Genomic DNA, 6,000 nt, shown 5'->3' with positions numbered 1-6,000 from the left:
CGGCAGCGCTCAGGGACTTCCTGCTGCCTGTGAGGGCGGCTGGGCCTGGCTTGGCTCTGCCTGGGCTGCCTTGTGTGCCAAAGACAAAAGCAGAGATTGTTTCTGCTTGAGCAGAAGGCTGGCACCTAGCAAGTGACTAGGCCCCAGGGAGCTCTCTGGCCCCAGCTGTTTTCGGGCTCCCGTTCTTACACCTCCTCTGGCTCAGACACTTTGTGGCCCTGGCAGTGGACCTGCCAGTGATGGTGGCTGTGACTGCAGAGGCTGCAAAGACCCTTGGTGACCTCTTAGGGCCCTCTTCTTAAGGTCTCATCATTTTGGCTTATGGCATGGGATGCTGCGCTTGAAAGAAACCAAGGCCTTCTTGGAAAGGCCACCTGATGAAAGGTGGAGAAGATGGCCCTCCCACTTGCTGGTCTCAGCAGCTGGAAGCCAGGGGACCGCAAAGGGCCCAGAGCTGCCGGCAGCGGGGCTGCCTTTGGGAGGGTGTGGGGAGCGGCGTCTCTGTGTGCGAGTGAGCGCCCTGCGCTGCTTTTGTCTTTCAGGGAGCATTGTGAGTCCGGGCCAGCCAATGAGCAAATACACGGCATTTGAAGAACTGGGACGAGGGTAAGCGTGGCCTCGGCTCCTTTTACAAAAGTGTGGGCCAGGTCTTTGGCTGGTGCAAGATCAAGCGTGAAGTCAGGCAAGCTCCAATCACGGTCAGGCTCTGGCTTTACCTCCTGTCGCCTGCCTGGACTGCTGGGGCAGAGCAATCCGAAGGCCTCATCAAAGACAAGTTGATGCTGGCATTGTCTTGCTTGCAGCAAGGAGGAGCAGGAGCTGGGAAGCCCTCTGCCCCTGCAGCTTTCTGGCCTGAAAGAGCACCTTGCCATTCAAGAAATGTCAGATTCTCAAGGACAGTCTTCTGACTCTCATTGTTCTCACTCTTTTGACACACACATGCATGCACACCCGCACAAGGAGGACTGTTCCCCTTAGGTTTGGAAATGACGTGGCTGGGCGTGCGCCTTGGAGATTTCCAGCGGCCCTTGGTCTTCATGCTGCACCTTAGTGTTCCCTTGGACAGGCTGCCCCGCAGGGCAGAGGGCTCACGGGCCGACGTGCTGTTGGCCGAAGAGACGCCGCAGCCAGGCGTTTTCTAAGGAAGGCGTGCAGGCAGCCTGGGGAGATCTGCTGCCTAGGCTTGATTTCAGTGCCAAGGGATAAAGGGCTCTTTCTGCTGCTTTTGTCTTTCCAGGGGCTTTGGAGCTGTTTATAAAGCCCTTGACACCAGCAGCGGACAACAGGTAAAGTGCCAACAGCCCCATGCCATTTTGCAGCTCTGGAGCGCTTTCCCCGCTGCTGTGAGCCCTGCCTGGAGGTTTGGGTGGCAGCTCCATGTCTGCAGCAGAGGCTGTTCCTCTGAAGTACACTCTAGGCTCAGGGGGCAGAATGCATTTGGGATGGCCTTTGGTGCTTGTGCTAAGCTCTGCTGTCTAGTGACAAGGCCCTTTGGCCCAGCCCGCTGCCTCATTGCAGCAGCACTCGCTCCGTGCTGCTTGTGATCTCGAGCAGGGGGCGTCTTCTCAAGGTAAACGGTGGCCAATGTCATTTCAGGTGGCAATCAAGATCATGTCGCTTGAGGAGGAGATGTCCGAGGAGCTGGCTGCCAATGAAATCCTGGCCATGAGGGACAACAGGAGTCCCAATATCGTTACCTACTTAGACAGGTTGGCGTATTCTCCTGTCAATGGAGCTTTAGCTAGTGCAAGCCCGAAGAGACGATGCCCTTTGGTCACTGGCAGAGAAGGGAGCTGCTGGTGATTTCTCTGCTGGTCTCCAGAGCGTGGCAGGAGGTGGAGCTGGTGATCATGAATCTCGTGTGGCACACGTAGCTTGGAGAGCAGTTGCAAAAACCTGGCTCGGGCCCTCGGCTGACTGAGGCTGTGCCCATTGCTGTCTCTCCATGCCGTGGTTTTCTTCTTTCAGCTACCTGGTGGATGCGGAGCTCTGGCTGGCCATGGAGTTCATGGACGGCGGCACCTTGTTTGATGTGCTCAGCGCAGTGTACCCGGAGGAAGGACAGATAGGCGCTGTCTGTCGGGAGGTGAGGGATCCCGCTTGTGCTTCCCCAAGCCTGTCCAGGATGCTGCTTGCCAGCTGGAGGTTAAGGACAGCCGGGATTTCTTGCTCTCACCTTTCTTTTGCTGCTGCTGCTGCTGCTGCTGTCACCACACACAGGAGAAGAGCGAGCATGGGAAGTGAACTGCCTGCCGCTGTCCCCGCACTCCTCAGGCTCTGTTCTTGCACTCTTCCATCCTGTCTGTCCTCTGGCGCTGGTGCTGCCTCACTCGCTTGGGTTCACTTGCTTCCTCTTCTCAGCTTTGCCTGGGAATGTTAGCCTGGAGCCTGTCTGTCTGTCCTACATTCCTTGCCACGGGAAGGCAGCATGCAGGCGGCAGAATTTCAAGCTAAGGCCAAAGAGCCGTCCTCAGCTGCAAAGGATAGCGTTGCAGCCCGCATGGCGATGGATTCTGGAACAGCTCTAAGGTGCTGCTTCCTCCTCTGCTGCCACTAGGCTTCCCCAAAAATCTTTGCCGTGCCGCCTCCCAGCCAAAGGTGACGCGCTTCCTACCCAAGGCCGGCGGAACTTTTGGGAGCCCGGATGCCTTCGCTTGGAATCGAGAAAAAAACTTCCAAGAGTGTTGAAGCAGCAAGCTCTTCTTCGTGACAGCACCATGATGCTGCGCCCTCGCTCACAATTCCCTGAGAAAGCCGTCAATCCCGTTGAGCTCTTTCCTTTCTGGTGGGATGAAATCCCATCCTGTACGTTAACTTTCCCTCCCTCCTTTTTCTCTCTCAGTGCCTGCAAGGACTGCATTTCCTTCATTCCCGCCAAGTCATCCACAGAGACATCAAAAGCAACAACGTCCTTGTGGGCATGGATGGATCTGTCAAGTTGGGTGGGTATCCCTGCTGGGCTGCAGCATTTCCAGCAGCTGCCGTGCGCTTGCATTTGGGTGACTGCCACTTGGGCAGAAGCGCCGCTTGGCCAGTGCGTGAATGGTGAGGGTGTTGTGGAAGTGGCCGATGCCTTCTTTGCCTGGCTCCAGGCACGTGGAAGGAGAGCTCAGCTGCTTTTTCAGCTCGATTCAGCATGGCCTGGTCAGGCTTGGAGTGGGCAATGGTTTTGGCCGCTTTGCCAGTGGGAGCTGGCTTTGACAGGCTTTGTTTTTGGCCTCAGGTGACTTTGGCCTCTGTGCTCAGCTCAGCCCTGAGCGCAGCAAGCGCAGCTCCAGCGTCGGCACTCCCAGCTGGATGGCACCGGAGGTGGTGAGAGGAGAAGCCTACGGCCCCAAAGTGGACATCTGGTCCCTGGGCATCATGGGGCTGGAAATGGTGGAAGGGGAAGCTCCTTACGAGCGGGAAGCCCGTCTCAGGGTAAGGTGCAGCTTAGCAAGAGGGCTCTGTGTGGAGAGAGCTGATGTGGCTAGCAAAGGAGCAGGTGCAGTGTCCTCTTGCATCCATGTGCTGTAGGTTTTTGAACTGATAGAAAGGCACGGGCCCCCAAAACTGCAGAACCCCAGGCACCACTCGGCTCTCCTGCGTGACTTCCTCCGCTGCTGCCTGCAGGCAGACGAGGACAGGCGCTGGTCTGCCCAGGAACTCCTGCAGGTAAGAAAAAGCAAAGGGGCAAAAAGCCCTGTCAGCTGAGGACACCTGCATGAAGGCATGAGGAGGAGTGTGGGCCACGTGGCGCAGGCAGCTCCCAGCACAGGAAGGCGCAGGGGGACATGCTGCCCTCGGTGCTCTTTGTGTGTCTTCCTGGTAGCCAGGGAATCCTGCCTGAGCCCGTGAGGATGGGATCCTGGAAAGTAAGAGTTCCTTTCTTTGTTCTTTTTCCTCTGGGCAGCATCCCTTTGTTACCTCCGGCGATCCTGCCTCCAGCCTGGCTGCTCTGATCACCTCAGCCAAGCAAGTGCAGGAAGACTGGAGAGGAGACACCTGCGCCTGAGGAGGCCCTTATGCCCCGCCAGCCGAGAGGAGGGAAAAGGGGATGTGTCATCTTTGGGCAGAGCTCCAGCCATCCCCCGCGTATTAAGAGGAGCTGTGCCATAGATAGGAAATATGATTTTTTTTTCGTATTTGCTCAGTTTAGGTGTTTGGTTAGGTAAGGTAAGGTAAGGTAAGGTAAGGTAAGGTAAGGTAAGGTAAGGTAAGGTAAGGTTAGGTTAGGTTTGGTTAGGTTAGGTTAGGTTTGGTTAGGTGTGTGCTAGGTTCAATTTAAAGCTCTGTTGTTTTTTCTTTCCCAAAGAGATGAAAGTTCAAAAGAATTAGGATATATTGGGATCAACATTTAAGGGCTATGCAACGTAGATAGCTTAGATAATAGAGGATTGTTTAGCTTAGAATAGAGTGTTGTTAATTTAAGGAAGCTCTGAGGTATCTTTGAAGTAGAAATGAAAGAATTGTCATAAGAAGAATTAAGCCGTGAGAGGAAAAGCTGGGCTGCAGCGGAACTGGAGCCTGCAGGCGCTCCAAGCTGTCAGCCTGAACAGGCCACCTGCAGGACAGAAGGATGAAGATGGAGAAGTAGTGAGGGGATACTTTGTTTCAGGCCGAGTGAGAATAAAAGTCTAAAATATCCAGAGTGTTGTAAGACTCCCTTCCTTGCCAGGCTGTAGCTAAGTGGACGGTCCCCTTCAGAGGCCCAAAGAACATAGTGAGGTAAGCAGCTTTGCTTGCCTGAAGCGTGGAATGCCCGCGGGAAGCTGCCAGACTTGCGGGTAATGAACGCCAGGTAATGAGCTCCCATTCAGGACAACACCAGGAGGCAGATGTGCACTCCTTTCTGGGCCTCTTGTCGTGAAGATGTCAGGGTGATCAGCAGGAATGACCATTTTGTTCCCAGCCTCCTCTCGCTATGTCACCTATGGGATGGAATGGCATTCTCATAGCGGCATCTGGCCCTTCCTCCCGGCTTCTCTTTTCCCCCCTTTTCAGCCCAGAGCCCCCGGGACCATCTGGGCCAGCCTGATCCCCCACGGCTGTGTGCAACCACCAGGGCCTCCTGCACAGCCCCATTGCCACTCTGCTGCCTCCTTGGCCTTTTCCCACATCTGGGCCAGCCGGCTCTTGCCAGCTGTTGGGCACACACACACACAGCATACTGCACCTGTCAGGGAGCAATTTGATGCAGGAGCCCCTGCTAAGCACGGCTCACCAGCCCGGCACTTTTCCCACCGAGCTGTGGCTCCATTTGGACTCCATCTGCAGGGATACCCACTGTGAGGGACCGCTCAGGGACTGGATGCTCCCTGACTGGTGCCCACAGGCCTGATTTCCACGCCTCCCCATTCCTCCTAGCCCTAAGGCTGCCTCAGCCTTCTAAACACAATTTTTCTTACTCTAATGCCTTCCTGTGCTTTACTTCATACTCTAAGCAGGAGTACACAGTTTTGATTGTCTTTATTCTAGAATTAAGAACAATAAGTTGGAAGTGCTGCTAGAGTTTGTCATTTTGAACTTGAAGCAACTGCAAAAAGTAGAGAAGCTTTCGCTGCAGCTTTTCAGTTAATTTGAAGTCTCCTTCCTCTTCACTCAGTTTCAGCATATCTGTTGATTTTCCTCTGCTGTCATCTTTTAAGCTTCATCACTTGTCTATGGATCTGTAAAAAACCCCTGTCAACCCAGCGCAAATTTACTAGCCTTTGTATTTCTCCTCCTCTGGAAAAGCTGAAGCTCCTGTGATCTTCTCCTGTGATCTAGACTTTGATTCCCATCTTGGCTCTGGCTAAGAGCAGAGCAAATGGAATTTATTAGCTGCTAGTAAGATCTGCTAGCAAAGGTCGCAGTTAGAGCTAAGCATAAGGCTTCTCTCCCTCCGCCGAATACACATCTTTGTGTCTAGGCCTGGCGATTTCCAGGAGCACCTGGAAGCTACTGCCAAGGACAGAAGTCTCACTCTTGCTGGTTTTGACACGGAGTTTTTGGTAGGATTTTGATCTACATCTACAGTCA

The sequence above is a fragment of the Agelaius phoeniceus genome, unplaced genomic scaffold, assembly GCF_051311805.1.
Source record: "Agelaius phoeniceus isolate bAgePho1 unplaced genomic scaffold, bAgePho1.hap1 Scaffold_105, whole genome shotgun sequence".
Classification (NCBI taxonomy): Eukaryota; Metazoa; Chordata; class Aves; order Passeriformes; family Icteridae; genus Agelaius; species Agelaius phoeniceus.
Note: the sequence above shows the minus strand (reverse complement) of the source record.